Raw genomic sequence first — 17,518 nt, 5'->3', positions numbered from 1 at the left:
GAGTATGTGAGTGCAAGCCCTGGACCTACAATGTTGGAGGCCTAGGAAGGGGCCTGTGCAATTATCTTGGCCGGCAGCAGAACCCAATACCACATGGGTTTTTAGTGTTGGTACTAGTAGTAGCTGAAAATTGGATCCCTAAAAGGCTGATTAGATTTCTCAGTACTTCAATTTTATGAAGTATTTGGAATTGGGCCCCTGGCGTCTAAACTTTCAGACGAAGGCAGAATTCTGAGAAATCTCAACATTTAAAGATCAAGAGCAGGTAGAGAATTGAGGTTGGAAGTTTCTTAGACAAGAGTTTCAAGACAGTAGTGGTTAGAGAAGCCAGATTGCAAATGGTTGGGAAATGAGTGGGAGGATAAAAATGATGGCAATGAGGAAGGTAGTAGTAGTAATAACAATAATACAGCAAATTCCATTCTCTAGCTATTTAAAGCAGTTGGGACTGGTTATTGTCTAGTTAGTTGAAAAAAATTAGCGAGAGTGTGGAATCTCTACAAAAATAAAATAAAATTTTAAAATTTCATAAATAACCTAAGGCATTATTTGAATGTAAAACACATAATTGTATGTACAGTTGCCAGCCACTTGATACTCTACCGATAAAGCCTTTCATTTGAGTATAGATCTATGATTAGAGTTTTATATCTTTTTTCTTGAATAAACCACACTCATAAACCGTTTTGTGTGCATAATCCTCCTAGAGCTTTACAGTTTTCCCCATTTACACTAGTTTTGCCAATATCTAATTTTTTAGCAATTCTGTTTAATAATTCATTTTTATCAAGTCTTTCTAAAATATTCACAAAGCTTTCGAAAAAGGTTCCACAGAAACAACTCTCTTTTTGCACTTATAGGTCATTGGTTTGGTGATAATTATGTGATTATAGTAAGCATGGAACCTCTTTCCAAATGAATTCTTATCTGGAATTCCAAGATATAAAGTTGTAGCTTATTCAGGTTGAAGTTAGTGCCGGGGGCCTGAGGGGCACAGATTGATAAATACAAAATAGAATTTTAACAAGCCTAATGATTTTTTGAAAACTCTTTGTCAAATCTTGTCATATACTGTGAGGATCCACCGAAATGACAATCTGCATACCCTGCCAACATTATTGATTCTTTTTTTTTTTTTTTTTTTTTGAGACAGAGTCTCACTCTGTTGCCCAGGCTAGAGTGAGTGCCGTTAGCCTAGCTCACAGCAACCTCAAACTCCTGAGCTCAAGTGATCCTCCTGTCTCAGCCTCCCGAGTAGCTGGGACTACAGGCATGCACCACCATGCCCGGCTAATTTTTTCTATATATATTTTTAGCTGTCCATATAATTTCTTTCTATTTTTAGTAGAGATGGGGTCTCGCTCTTGCTCAGGCTGGTCCCGAACTCCTGAGCTCAAACGATCCACCCACCTCGGCCTCCCAGAGTGCTAGGATTACAGGCGTGAGCCACCGCACCCGGCCTGATTCTTTAAAATAATCAGAAACTCATTACTTTGAGTGAAAAAAGAAAATGTAGAAAAACTTGTTTAGCATCCTCTCTCTCTCTCTCTTTTAACAATTATCTGGCTTATAAAATGGAAGGTAGATATGGGACCAACACTGTAATTAAATTAGGGCAACAGTTTCAAAATGACTTTATCAGAAAACAAAGAAGGGGGTATCTTTACAAAGCTTGGGTCTGTGTTTCAAGCTACTGCAGTAGCAGCAGTAACTCAGAAAAGAAAAATGAACAGTTGTGATGTTTCAGGGTGGTCAGTTTTAAGCAGTAAATCAATCTGATGAAGTTGATCATCATCATCACATCTAATGTTCTGAGCACTGAGCCTGTGTTGGACACTGTGCTAAGGGTGCCATGTCATTCTCACTCCAGCCCCCTGAGGGAGACACTGTTATTATCCCTAAGAGATTGACTCGTTCAAGGTCACATAGTTGGTAAGTGGCAAAGCTGGGACCAGACCTCAAGTCGATCTGTCTCCAAAGTTCTTCAGTGCAACTGAAGCTTGTGAGTCAGCATTGAGATGTGAAGCACAGATTCATAGTCGGTGGCTCAGCATGCCCTGGAGTTCGGTCTCCCACCTCTTGTTCACTGAAGGAGAAGGGCTGTATGTGTGAACTTGCACATGTCTGGGGTTCATGACACCTTATGTGGAATTGTTTAGTTCATGGACCTTGAGCAGAGATTCTCTCCTTCCTTTTCTCAGTAGTTCTGGGAGTTGAGAAGAGACAGGTTTTATTATTACTTTCACCCATTCCTAAAGAAGAAAATACAGAGGTACAGAAGATTGTGAAACTTTTCAGGGTGGTACAAAGAATCCTCACTACAGCAAATCTCTCTGTGATAAACCCCTGGGTTCCAATCTAGGAATGATTTGTGGCCCCAGAAGCAAAGTCTAGGCCCTGATCTTCCTCCTTCCCAACTTCCTACTGCAGTCAGGGGCCTGAAAGGAGCTTTAAAAATATGATTAAAATACCTGATACTTATTGAGCTTTTACCATGTGCTTTATGTACATTAAATCATTCATACTTCACAAAAATCCTCTGTAGTAGGTATTATTATTTCCTCCATGTTAGAAAAGAGGAAACAGAGGTTCAGAGTGGTTAAGAAACTTGCTCAAGATGACACAGATAGCTGGAAGCAGAACCGGGATTTGAATTTGATCAGTCTCACTGCTGATTTGTTCTCTTAACCTGGCACGAATCAGCCATGCCCAATGTACAAAAGGATTATGTTCTAATTTGTTTGCTTGTTTAGAATTGGAACATGTTTTCTCACAGAAACAATTTCTAAGTGGTATGCTCCCAGATCAACCCACAAAGGTTTATTTAATGCCTTGATGTTGTTCAAATTCTACCTGTTTGCAGCAAAAAGAGCAGAAATAAGATGTTTCAATGATGATAATGAAAGTAAAATATAAAAGCAAATACAAGAAATAAGGAACAGTTTTAAATCTTAAATATCTATGTTGGGAAACGCCAAAATTACTAGACGATGTAAAGTAGGCAAGTGGAAATTTTTGTAAAGATTCTGAAAAATTCTCCCAATCAATTTCAAGTACTTTAGAGGTGATTTCTGCTGGCCATTTGTTATGAATTTCCTCTCCTTTGATCCAGATGCAACAGCAGTAATCATAGGTTCATCCAAAGATAAAGGTTGTTGTTGTCTTAGTTTTGTGCCCAACAAGAGTGGTGTGTGATATAAAATAAAATGCACGAACCTTAGAAACTAACACACAGGGATTAAAAATCAAAGCTCTGAAAAACAGAAAAGCAATTGAGAAATCTCAGTCCCACTTTAGCAGGGCTTAAATGAGTCTTTGAGTGGAAAATTTTAAATTTGCAGTTTTCTGATCATTTCTCTGAACAGAATAGGATATAAAGCCTTGGATATCACATGTAATAGCTAGTTCGAGGAATTAAGAGTAGGTAAAAAGGCTAAAAATTGAGAAAGGTTAAAATGTATCATGAGAAATAAAAAAGGAAACCTAAGGAGAAATTAGCATGTAAAAAATAATCAACTCTGCTTCCAGGCTTGAAAGAAATCACTCTATGAACAAAATAAGAATATTAATGAATGCTGAAAGGAGACCCACAGAAGGGGTAGCTTTCCAAGCTATTCCTTGCCGCAGTTAGGCCATAGAAGGGTAGGGTAGGAAGAGGTGAACCTGTCATGTTTTCTAGTTCCGGCTCAAACTGCTCTTAATATCAAAGCAGAAAGCAAATCTTGCCCCTTTGCTGAAAAATACTCAGAAGATGTTGCAAATCTTTTGTCAAGGACAATTGCTAAAAAGTGACATTCTTTTGAAAACTCAAACCATCCATTTTTATCGAATATTTGGCCTTCTTTTAGTTTGTACTCTTGCCAAATGGGTCTTTAAAAGTGTTAGTTGGGAGATTTGATTAACATTCAAATCCAAATCAAATTCCCAATTGTGACATTCAAGAACCATCCAAATGCAGCTATTTACAGTCCTTTTTTTAAATACAAAAAAAAGAATGTTTTAAATGCAGCAGGGTTTTTCTCAGCATGTGAATAATATCTTCTAGTAAAAAAAAATAAAATAAAACCTATAAAATGTCAATCTCTTTTGTATGAAAGGTAATTTTTTAAAAAGAAATTTCTGTTTCCATTTGAAAAACAGGCACACAGGTAAATTAACATTTTTATATTTGGTTCTTTTTAGAGGTTTTGCAGAACAGCGGAGGTTTTCTCTTTTGACAGCATTTTTCTTTCCATAAAAGAACTACCGTCCAAGGGCAGATTTCATTATTTTAGCAATGGAGGGACCCAGGGCCACAAACTGAGAAGAGAACATGGAAGTGTTTCAGGCTTCTTGACACAAATGGTTCCCTTGGAAACCTGCAGCATCTGCTGTTTCCGCATCTCTATGGCCAGGAGAAGGGTCGCCCTCCCACTAGCTGAAAAGCTTGGATCAGCGCTTGCTTATAGGACTAAACCACAGACTAAGGGTGGAGAGAGCCAGGAAGCCACCAGCCAGGCCACAAAATTCTCTCTTGTGTTACGTTTTCAAAAATTGCTTAAAAGTCTGGGAATATCGATCTAGGTCCTGTCTGTATTGTATGTACTCAATAATGGGGTGATGATCTGACATACAAATGGGTATTTCCTCTTCCATTGTGGTTGGTAACATGTACACTCCCAGGTCTAAATGAGCCTTGTTAAAGCTACATTCAATAAAACGGCAGTTTCTTGTCTTGATACCTCAAGAACTGTGTGTGTGTGTATACACACACACACACAATATATATTGACTTTCAGGGCACCGGGGTTTACTTGACATACATTTTCTAGTTTAATGTTCACAGCAACTTCATAAGGCTGGCATTACTTTTTAAGTGTAAATATTGATGCTTAAGAAAGGTTATAAATTTCAGAAGAATTTACAGCTAGTAATGGTAGAGCTGGGATAGGAACCCGATTAACCCGAATTACTGCAATGGTTAATGTAGCAGCTGCTACCAGTGTTCTGCTTACAGCCCTCCCCAACTCGGGTAGTCCAGCAGCTGATGGAGTCCTCAGCGTGGGCATTGAGGGCGTGAAGGCTCTTTTTGGAAGCATGTAAAGCTACTTTGACTGGCATGTGCTTGTGCAGGCCAGAAGCGCCAGGATATTCCTGCAACTTCTCCCCATTTCAAATAGCCCTTCAACTCCATCTCCCCTAAGCCCTTTGCTACTTGGATAGAATCATTCCGAGATGTGTGTTTTACACCATTTCCCAGAAATTCCCCGTGGCATTACATTTAAACTGCAGTAGCTGGTTTAATGACAGAGCCTTTACTGGCTTCCTTCCCTGTGTCACTTCCCCCTTCCTTACCAGCATTCCCTGCACTTCCCAAATAAATGACTTACACTCACTCACATACTTGGGGAGAACCCAAACTGATATAGTCACGCAATCCAGTTTGGATATATAGATCTATAACTATGGCTTCCAAGGACTTCCTTTCAGGATTTTACAAAGACCACAAAATGAAGAATGTAATCAAACACTATAGGAAGGAGAACTATATACATTTTATTATTCAATTAAATATACTTTTTTTTTTTTTTTTTAAGAGAACAGAGTCTCACTGTGCCACCCAGGCTGGATTGCAATGGTGCAATCATAGCTCACTGCAGCCTCAAACTCCTAGGCTCAAGAGATCCTCCCTCCTTGGCATCCCAAAGTTCTGGGATTACATGAGGGAGCCACTGTGCCCAGCCCAATAAAACATCTTTATATTACAAACTACCACTTGGTGGAGTTTGACTACCATTTTCCTATTTCCTCCTCACAGAGGAAGTGCAACCTTAAGTAAAGAACCCTAAGACAAGGAGGATGGTCAAGATAATTCTTCTCCTTCTGGTCTTCAGGCTGGGATCATTTGTTCTGCTGATGTTCTGTGTCCACCATCCTGATATGCTGCCATGGGACTCCCTGCATCAGGATACTTACTCCTGATCTCTGCTAAGGGACTTCTTCAAGCTTTAAGTCAGGGATAGTTTTTTTTAAAAACATCAACTTTATTTTTTAGAGTAGTGTTAGGTTTACAGCAAAACTGAGTAGAAAGTACAAAGAGTTCCCACATATTCTCTGCCCCTGCACAGGCACAGCCTCCCATGCTATCCACAGCCCCACACCAGAGTAGTTCATTTTGTTACAATGGATCAACCTGCATTGTCCTGTCATTGTCACCAAGGTCCATAGTTGACATTAGTATTCACTCTTGGTGTTGTACATTCCAAGAGTTTTGACAACTGTATAACAATATGTATCCACCATTATAGCATCATACAGAGTAGTTCGGATGCCCCCAAATCCTCTGTGTTCTGCCTATTCTTATTTCTCCCCCAAGCCCTGACAACCAATGGTCTTTTTACAAAGTCCACAGTTTTGCCTTTTCCAGAATGTCCTATAGTTGGAATCATACAGTATACAGACTTTTCAGACTGGCTTCTTTCACTTGGTAATATCCATTTACGTTTCCTGCATGTCTTTTCATGGCTTGTTAGCTCATTTCTTTCCAGCATTGAACAATGTTTCATTGTCTGAACCTAAACCAGTTTATCCATTCACCTACTGAAAGACATCTCAGTTGCTTCCAAGTTTTGCCAATTATGAATAAAGCTGCTATTAATATCTGTGTGCAAGTTTTTGTGTGGACATAAGTTTTCAATTCATTTGGGTAAATACCAGGGAGTGCGATTGCTGGATTATACGGTAAGACTATGTTTAGTTTTGTTAGAAGCTGCCAAACTGTCTTCCAAGGTGGCTGTTCCATTTTGCAGTCCCACCGGTAATGAATCAGAGTTCCTATTGTTCCACATCCTTGCCAGTGTTTGGCGTTGTCAGTGTTTTGGATTTGGGCCATTCTAATAGGTATGTAATGGTATCTCATTGTTGTTTTAACTTAGACACAGTTTTTAATCAATTATATTGCCAAGGAAAGCTGGCTCTACAAAGTGTCACCCATTTAGTACTTATTCCTGAGGAAGTGGCTTCTCTCTCTCTATTCTGGAAGACATTTGGTGGACAGTGTAGCTTCCTGGATGGGACTCAGGAAAGGTCCCTCTCTGGGAGCTGGTTCCATAACATTTCCAGGTAACATCATTGACTATTGCCTGGGACCACAGGAGTCACTGCTCAGGGCTTTCTTAACCATTTCATTTCCAGTCCCTTTCTTGCTCCATATGCCATGAAGGCCAGTCATTCTCAATCTCATTTGCCTTGGTCATTTGAGAGATAATCCAGTTTTCTAACGATTTACACTTTTGTTCTTAAGTTTGAAAAGATTCGAGGCTATCCTTATGATCACTTTCACTTGTTTTCCAAAGTGCTTTCTTCAGTAAGATAAAAAAGAATGGAGTTAAAGCTAAACCTAAAGAACCTAGGAATGTCCCTAGCATGTGGGAGTGTCGTGGGGAGAGTCTGAGAACTCCCGGTGCAGGCTCCAGTCTTACCCAGCGTGTCCAGCATTCAGGAAAACTGATGATGGGGTGAGAGCAGGAAGTGAACACTTTAAGCAGAGGCTTGAAATTTTACTAAACAACTACCTAACAGCAATAATTTATTATGGACCAGTCACTATTCTAAGAGCTTTGTACGTATGGTTGCATTTAGAACTAACAGCAACAGGCACTTTTACGATCACCTCCATTCAGCAGTTTACAGGACTTCCCCATAGCTGCAGTGGTGCAATCGGTTAGCGCACAGTACTTGTAAGAACTTACCAGACGTCACTGCACCACATCACCCAGATGCCGAGGCGCGTCTCAGAGCCTCACAGTGGCATTTCCTCACTCCCAAGCCACCTCTTCTGTTAACAGCATGCTACGAGGATGGAGAGCAAGGCAGGTTTCCCTACTGCTGTCCACACTCACTCATGTCTTTATTCATCATTTAACTGATCACTTTTTATTGTGCGCCAACTGTGTGCTAGGTACTCTGCTCACCCCTGAGGATACAGCAGGGGACAAGACAGACAAGATCGCACCCACTCTCATGGGAAGGACATCCTTTGGGTTTGAAATTGATAATAAACATATATGTGAACAAGAAAACTGCAAGGGTGATAAATGCCAGGAATATAAGCAACATTAATGATAGAGTGTCAGGGAGCTCCGTTACATTCAGTGGGCAGTGACCTGAGACCTGAGTCACAAGCAGAGCCTCCAGGAGAAGATCTAGGGTAAGACAGCCTCAAACAGAAGGAAAAGGAACCAGCTGGAAGTTTCTGGAAACAGCCAAAAGGGTGGCATTGTTGGAGTGAAGTGAGAGGGGCAGGGGCCAGAACAGGGGGAGCCCGGCAGGCCATGCAAGGACTTTGGATTTCTCAGTATGTGGAATGGGGAAATGTGGGAGGGTTTGAACAGGGGAGTAGGATAATCTACTTCACATTTTTAAAAAGTTTTCATTCCCCAGTGTCACTACTTGTAGCAGGAGTTGCCAACTGGCTGACACAGACGTTTCTGCCCAAGTTAGTGTTTTATCCAGGGGACCTTCAAATGGGTGGCTGCTACCATCTCCCTTTCCCAACTGACTCCTGGGACACCCAGTTGGGCAGGATTTGAGTGGCACAATTTTCAGTCTGTGACTTGCTCTTAGGGCCACAGAGAGTCCATGAATGGACTACAAAATTGTCATCCAGCCCCTTGGTTGTGCCCAAATTCTGTCTGGCCTGTGTGCACATCTGTGTGTGCAGAGGCTCCTCTGTGTCTACCAGATTCCCAAGGAGATCCCGAATCCGCTGCTCATCTGCGCGAGAAAAACGTGGTATGGGAGAACCCCTGATAAACAGCTCCATTTGCAAAAATAATGCCCGGGATGATAGCAAGTCTATGCACAATGCTCACAGCAATCCCATACATTTTGGAGATGAATGTTAAGGGATCGACAAATACTTGTTAAATGAATGAATGAGAAAGTATCCAGTTCTCCATTCCCTGCACATTTCACAGTTGAGAAAATGGAGGCCCAGGGGAATTATTTATGAATATTTTGCCCCAAGTCACACATTTAGAATGTGGCAATGCTAAGCCTCAAACCAAGATCTTTCAACTTCAATAACCAGATTCCCCACTCAGGACACATTATATTAAAGAAGATTTTTAAGGAAACATTTGCGACAAACATAAATATCTTGCTGGGGCATTAAAAAGCAATAATGATACTAGCTAACATTTCACCGAGCACTATGTGCTAGGCAATCATTTAATATTCTCAATCACCTTATGGGGTAGGTACCCTTGTTACCCCTACTTTACAATAAGGCCACTGAGGCACACAATGGTTAAGTAACTTAGCCAAAGTCACATAGCTACAAAGTGGCAGTGACATTATTCAAACCCAGGATCTGCATGCTTAGTGCTACATAGTCCCTCATGCTAAGTGAGGACCCCACCTTGAAACCTCTTATACCAGAAACCTAGGCAGAGCCCAGGTGGAGGACGACCCTGGCCACAAGGTTGATGGGTTCTTAGAAGTCAAAAACAAAGTTCCCAGGACATGAAAGTCTAAAAAGGTGAGAGCAAAACTGTATCTGACTTATGAAATGACAACCTTTCCCTCAAAAATACCAAAGCAGAGGGCATTAAATGTAAAAATAAAAAAGATAGAGAAAAAGCATTAAGCCATGTGGGTTGTTAAGTATGAAATGTCTGATTCCCTTAAGTACTAAGTTCGACAGTTGATATCTCTGACATTTCACTTTGACACTTCTTGTTTTATTTTTATTGTGAAAGTACATCCTCACTCTTTCAAACACATGGTTTGGCTTGTGATTATCTTTCAAATTTTTTTTAGAGCAATTTTTGTGAAACCACGGATAAATCAAAAAGTCGTGTTATTTTCAAATATGAGTTCTGTTGTGGAACTAATTCAGCACAGCTTGAAATATCAACAAAGTGTTGGGAAAGGATGTGGCTAATGAACACACAGTGCGTCAATGGTTTGAGAAGTTCCCTTCTGGTGATTTTAATTTTGAAAATGAGCCACGTGGGCAACCTGAGCCCAAGGTGGAAAACAATGAGCTGAAAGCTGTAGTGGAAGCGAATCCATCTTAACCTATGCATGAATTAGCAGCAAGGTTTGATGTTACTATTCCAACAATATTGGACCATCTGAAGCAAACTGGCAAAGTAAGGAAGCTGGATAGATGGGTGACATGAATTAAATGAGCGTCAGAAGAGAAATCGTGGTCGAGCGTGGTGGCTCACACCTGTCATCCTAGCACTCTGGGAGGCTGAGGTAGGAGGATCGCTTCAGATCAAGAGTTCGAGACCTGAGCAAGAGCAAGGCTCCATCTCTACAAAACTAGAAAAAGTAGCCGGGCATGGTGGCACATGCCTGCAGTCCCAGCTACTCAGGAGACTGAGGCAGGAGGATCACTTGAGCCGAGTTTGAGGTTGCGGTGAGCTATGATGATGCCACTGCATTTTAGTTGGGGCAACAGAGCAAGACTGTTTCCAAAAAAAAAAAAGAAGAGAAATTGTCTCAAAGCTTGCCTGTCACAACATAAAGGTGAACCATTTCTACACCATATTGTTACTCGTGATGAAAAATGGATTCTTTTTGACAATCACAAGCATTCAGCACAATGGTTGGATAAAGATGAAGTGCCAAAACACAAAGCTAATGGTGTGTGTTTGGTGGTCCAGCACTAGCATCCACTACAGCTTCATGAAACCTGGTCAATCAATTACAGCAGATGTCTACTGCAACCCATTGGATGAAATGACAAGGATGCTTGTGATTAAGCAGCTGAGATTGGTCAATAGAGACAGGCCAATCCTCTTGCAAGACAACACTCGACCACATGTCACACAAACAACGCTGCTCAAACTACAGAGGCTGGACTTGGAAAGTCTCTGTCATCCACTGTATTCACCAGACCTTGCATCAACTGACTACCGCTTCTTCCAGACTTTGGACCACTTCTTGCAAAGGAAAATATTCAATTCTCAACAAGCTGTGGAAAACGCCTTTGGCAATTTCATCGCCACTCACTCTCCAGGCTGCTTCACTGCTGGCATAAGCAAGCTACCATTAAGATGGCAACACTGTGTTGATATTTTAGATGCATATTTTGATTAATTGTACTGCTTCTTGTTTGAGACATAATAAACTAAGCTTCTGATTCAAAGTCACATATTTCACATTAATGACCTAATAAAATATAAAACCACTGGGCAACAAGAAGTTTTACAAGTTAAAGATGACTATTATTTATTGTCTGTGAAACTTTAATGGCATTTCCTTGAAAATTACATAGTGAAATTATTTCAAAATGGGCCATTCAAGTTTATTAGCATTAGAAAAACCCTCCCTAAGGTGCAACAAAGCAGACTAAAGCAGCCCCTACTTTTACATAATTTTATTTTGCCCTTATTTTTCCTGCTGAGAGTAGCATATTTTGTACACGGACCTGGTGTTTTTCCCTTGGATGTGCTCCAGGTTTCTCCAAGGCTCTCAGTGCAACCCCAGGAAGGTACAGGACACAGACTCAGCAGTGCCCTGGATGGCTGGATAGGTTTTCTCTTCTTCTCTGCATTCTGGAGTTATTCCATGTTCCTGTAGAAAGCAGCATCTTCAAATATTTTGCACCCAGTTTTGACATGTGATGGCTTCTACATCTATAATTTTGGTTTTGTAACATCACTGTCTATGCTGTTTAAATTGTTACCTAGCTGCACAATGAAAGGCCTATCGAGACATTTGTCACAGTCAGCTCTTAAGTTTTTTCAGGCTGTATGTATGAACTTATATTAGAATGCATGTATGGTGGGGCAAAACAGAAAACAAATTGTCATTTGAAACTTTACATGTATGCAACACAGAACATAACTATGTCTGTATGCAAAAGAGGCTTAATAACTGAGGAAACCAAACATTTCCAGGAATGAGACAATCTGAGTTCCTTTCGATAATAATGTCCCATGAGTTTGGAAGGCCATTTAACTTAATCATTTCATTTCCCCGTTTGTAGTAATAAACTAGGTGAAGTTGCTTTTATTGCTATCATTAAAGCTTTCTTCTAGGAGCTCTGGTTACTCTCTCAATGAGATTTTTTTTTACTACTTTAGCAGGAATTTCCTATCATGCATACATCAGCTAATCCTACAGTACAATGTGGTTAAGCTGCCTCTGAAAAGGGGCTCTCTGCCCTATTAACTTTATGCTAGAGCTATTCTGCAGCATGAAAAATATCCAATATTGCAGATGAAAAACTTCGACCATGGCTATAAGTAGTCTAGCCACGTTTTCATCTTTGAAATTGAGAAATAACCATTGTATTCCATACTTTCTTTCTGGTTCCTTGGATGTGCAAAAGTTGGGGGAGGCAAAGGATATTCCCCCTCCAATTCTCCCTAATCCTTTGCTTGAATCTCTTGCCTACAGCTGGGAATGCACCCAGCAGTTGATTTTTGACTTGTATAGTATCTGCTCATTTCTAAGAAAGTCCTATTTATCCACCAAGGTCCCAAACAAAAGTTGTTCTCTATAAGGCTTTCCCAGACGATCCTCTGTGACCCTCCAGAAGGTGTAATCATCCCTTCCTTCATATCCAATAACTCCTTGTAAGGACCACTGGTATAGCACGTACACCATTATACTATTTTTATTTGGGGAGAAACTGTTCCTTGTTTATCTTTGTATCCCCCATGCCTAGATTTATTACATTGTATCAGTGCCAGGCATAATATTGGGTCCCATTATTGTTGATTAAAAGGAAAACAGTGAGGTTTTAGGGACCTCACTTAAGTTCCCTGAGTGTAATGAATTTCATGAGAAGTGGATGGGTTTGTGTGGCAGAGACTGTTTTCAATAATCCTTTTTCCTTTCATTCATTATAATAGAACTCTTGGTTTGGGGCTGGGCACATGGCAATGCAAAATAAAAAGCAAATTTCCCAGCCTCCTTTGCAGTGAAGAATGGCCATGTGACTCAATTCTGGCCAAAAGGATGCAAGTGCAAGTGCCATGTGGCAGCTTTAGAAATCCTTCTGAAAAGAGAGCTGGCAAATACCATTTACTATTTCTTCTTTGCCCCTTTCTACTTCTGACTTCCTGAAATATAGATTCCAGGGCTGGAGGTGAGCAGCCCTCTTGGACCATGAAGTAACCCACAATGAGAACCCATATGGTAGAGCATAAAGACAGAGAAAACCTATATCCCTGAGGACCTCATGGAGAAACGCTACCATATCAGCCCTAGACTTCCAATTCTGGCCATTTATGTCAAACAGAAACTCCTGTTGTTTAAGTCATAATTATTTGGGAGGTAGGGGTGGGAGGACTCTGTTACTAACAGCTGAACCTAATCCTGATACTGTATTGGGTTATTCTGCTTCCTACTCAGGGTGTTTTATATGTCTTAATGTTTTATAATGAAAAAACTTCCACTTAGATAAGTCATATCTGGAATCTCTAAATTGAAAAATTAAATTTATTAATATCACCAATCTCCCTCTCCCTACCTCTTGGGCATAAATTAGTAGCTTTTGTTATTGAATGCTTACTGTGTGCCAGATGCTATACTATGCTTCACGTGCACTGTTTTACTTAATCCTTGTCAAAATCTACAGATCTGTTTCTAGATGGGTCTCTGCTCCTGACTGCACCGTCCTGGAGGGCCTCGCTCCACAGTGAGTCCCAGTCCTAACTCAGCACAGCCCATGTACACAGTAGTCTCTCAATATGTTTTTCTTGAATCAGTGTTTATACGATAGAGAATAAAAGGGAATTAATTACTTTTTTAATATGTTGAGGTCACAGTAGTAAAATGTATAAATCATCTTTTCCTGAATGCCTTTCATATTACATACGAATTTGGGGTGTTTGACTCACCAACATTCAAATGTGAAACTGGCTCTATGGTTCCCATGTGCCCATGTCATTATATCTGACTCTGGTTCCACGGCCAAAAGTAGGGACTTTAATCATCACGTTGGCGATGCTAAGTAAAGAGCTAGTAAGTGATCAAAGCAGGTCCAAAGGTAGGACTGACTTCCCTCCAAGCCCACGCATTAACCACTACTGGACCCCTGCTGCAGGGAGAGGCTGAGGAACGAGCCTTCCTCCGCCCACCGGAGAGCTTTACTTGCAAATCCATTGAGCACCAATGTTGCAAATGCCAGGTTATCAGGGAATGGAATTCTGTGGTCAGCAAGGTGACCCTTGAGTACACCCCAGGGAGAGAAGGGAGCTGGTAAGGAACTGGTCTGCTGCCCTCTCTGCAGAGACCCAGAAGCGAGAGAAACTCACTTCTCATGAGTCAGCTGGGGAGGGGTGGTGAGAGAGGAGAGAGTATGGGATTGAGTGGGGCCTCACCACATAGGCAGAGCTCGGCAGGTCTGCCCACAGCCTAAAACGACTTCAGCTGTGGAACCAAAGTCAGAGTGAGTGAGGCCCTCCAGGACGGTGCAGTCAGGTGCAGGGACTCACTCATCTATAAACAGATCCTTAGAGGGCAAGGTGCCACGTGCCATATGGAAATATGTAAAGGGCTGGGAGGAGGGCTTAAATGATAAGCATCCCACCATAGGATCAGAAAAGACCTCCAGGGAAAATGATGGAGCAGGATTTTGAGGGACATCCCTCAGAACAGAAAGAAAAAAAAAAAGTAATTCATGCCAGTTAATATAGAGGCAAAAGCCCCCTGTAGGCAGCCTATCATAGCTCTGGGGATAACACTGTTCATGTTGGAGAATCGCAGTTCATGCTTATAAAAATGGCCTTGACACATCAAGAATAGAATTAGTTATGTTCTGTCTACTCTGCTGAATAAGGTAAAGAAGAACAAAGGCGCTTTTTTCCCCAAGATTTTCTGACCCTCCTCAAGAAAGTCTTTTTTTAAATAACAAAGTGACAATTCAGGGATAAGAGAAAAAAACACCCTGTTCCTAAAAATGCTAGATCAAAGGGATCTTTTGACGAGAAGAGTCCTTCTTCGCCACACATTTCCATTGTTCCCTGGGCTGGCAGAACTGGAATTTTCTTCAATTACATAGTATCCCAGAAAGCGTGATCTGGGTATAGAATCACATTTTTGGTGCAGGAAGGCAGTGCAGTGTGGTGTGCAAAGCACATGCATGGGAGTGAGCTAGATGTTGGTCCAAATCGCAGTTCTGCTTCTAAACTAGCGATGTGGGCCTCTGTTACCTACTACACACAACAAGAATAATATCCATCTTGCCTCCTCCATTATATATAGGCATCTAACACAACATCTAACATAGATTAGGCCTTCATTTACAGCAGCTATCGCTGTCTAGGACTGCTGTTATTATTATTATTATCATTTCATCCCAAGCATTCCAAAATGTTGTGCCGGATAGGTCAAGTTGCTTTAGGACAATCTGCAAGCAGAGATGGACAATTCCATCTGACTCATTTCAATCTTCAGTGACCTTCTGGGTAAGCAGAATGACTCAAAGTGCTGTGACTAAGAGCTAAAACCTCAATAGTGTCTCAAAATCATGATTTAACAGTACTTTATTCGGAAACAAGAATTCCATGGAAACCTATCTGTGGGTTGGGAAGGATTTCAAGCGGTCATCTGATCCAGTAACCCACTCCCACTTCCAGTGTGCCAGAGCTCACTGGAATCATTTCAATGAATGAAGTGTAATTCGTGGCAGAGGCAGTTGACATGGCCAGTCCAGCCTCTGACATACCCTGGAGGGACCCAAACTGTTCAACAGCGCCTAGCACGTAACAGAGGCGTGTAGAAATTAATTATGACCCTCATGCAACCTCTTCACCTAAAACGTTTTTACAACTTGATTCTCTAAATCCTAAATAGTTTCTGAAGTGAGCTTGCCCAGACTTTCCAAAATATTTCTTCTTTTAGTCATGATTAAGCATGAAAAATTTCACCCCAGCTGGGAGAACATTAAGGAAGAATAAGCTATGTGTGAATAAGCGTCCTTCTATAAAGGAGGCCTTCGTGACATTCTTCTCCACTGGAGAACACTTTGAAATTACACAAGAGCAGAAGATCGATGGGTTGAGGGTTGGGGAGCAGAAAGCGGGGGATGGAAAAAAGGCCTATGTCACCAAGAATTCAAGCATCAAACAGCAATTCTGTTCTCTCTGGTCAGCCTGAGCTGAGCTCTGTAATCAGCTGTGCTCCAAATGAGACACATCCAGTTCTGATGACCAGATATGGTATGTGTTACAAGGAAATAAAGCAAAAACTTGTGAGAGAAGCAATTGGATGAGGGGAAGAGATTGAAAACAGTAGTCGAGCTTTGGTGACTTTCTTGCACCCAAGATGAATGACCTGGGAGAATTTAGACAGAAGCCCCAAGCTGGCACAGGAGCTGGTGCAGGGGCTGATGGGCTGATTTCATGTTCATTCCATGTTGATCTCTGCGGCGGTTGGGGAAAAAACAACTCTGGCAAGATCAAGCATCCATCTCTTGGTACCTGAGAATGGAACAGAGAAAGAGAATCCTGAGCAGAAGGAGGAAGCAGAGAAAGTCTTAAAATATGTATGACTTGATCTGGTTACTCGTGGGAGGCACAGTAAAGAGGAAAGGAAGTGAAATGACATTTACTGAGAGGCAACTAGAATGTAAGATCATGAAAGGAAGGGACTCTGCCTGTCTGTTCACTGATGTGTTCCCAGCTCCTAGCATAAGCCCTGACGCACAGCAGACACTCAGTAAATACTTGGTGAAGGAGGGAAGGACTGACATGACACAGATCTCATGCCATAGTAGGTCCTCAGTGGATATTTTTGAAAGACTCAGTTAATGAATGAATACCTACTGTATGCCAGGCATTGTTTCATTGTTCATTCCATTTACAAACATTTTATTGAGTGAGCACCTATCATTTGCTAGATACTCTACTAGACACTGAGAATTCAAAAGAGAAAAGAGATGGTTCCTGCCCTCGAGGAGCTTCTAGTCTTGGGGAGATAGACACACAAGCCCTGGCAATGCAATGTCTAATGACCACGGGCTGCGTCCAAGTGCAGGGAGGCACAGAAGAGCATCTGTCACTCTGGGAGAGTCGAGGCAGTCTTTGCAGAGGAGGCAGCCTTCAAACACTGGACACTTAGGATGAGCAGAGATTCACAGGCATTTCAGGCATTGAGAACAGTGAGAGAGAAAACTGCAAGTTGCTTGTATCTGCAGGAGCAAAAACTTTTTGGGGGCACAGAAAGTGGGAGAGTGAATGGAGAAAGGAAAGAAACGAGGCTTAGGCCTGCCTGTAAAGGGGCCAGTCTTTCATTTGAAGCAGCTTGAACTCCTCTAGCTTCCAGGGCATGAGACCTGCGCAGTTGCACAAGGCCCCCACACTCAGAAGGGCCCCGTGCTTGCTTTAATGCTCTGCTGTCAACAGTCTTAAAATTCCTAATAATTTTTTTCTAATATTCCTAGGGAAGACCTAAACATTCTTAATAATTTTATCTCAGAACTTGAGCTTCATAGGTGAAACCCAATGGGATAGCAGAGCACGTGAGCAGAGATGTATGCAACGGGCATGTTCACATTTTCTTGCCTCTGCAT

The 17,518-nt window shown here is 41.4% G+C and overlaps 1 protein-coding gene across 2 annotated transcripts in view; it reads left to right on the top strand.

Annotated features, from left to right (window-relative positions):
- APPL2 (adaptor protein, phosphotyrosine interacting with PH domain and leucine zipper 2) overlaps positions 1–17,518 on the top strand; it is an 80,052-nt gene that overhangs the window by 2,740 nt on the left and 59,794 nt on the right. The window lies entirely within an intron of this gene.

The sequence above is a fragment of the Eulemur rufifrons genome, chromosome 16 (assembly GCF_041146395.1).
Source record: "Eulemur rufifrons isolate Redbay chromosome 16, OSU_ERuf_1, whole genome shotgun sequence".
In the NCBI taxonomy this organism is placed as follows: Eukaryota; Metazoa; Chordata; class Mammalia; order Primates; family Lemuridae; genus Eulemur; species Eulemur rufifrons.
The sequence above is the reverse complement of the archived record's forward strand: the minus strand, read 5'-3'. Positions and strand labels throughout refer to the sequence as shown.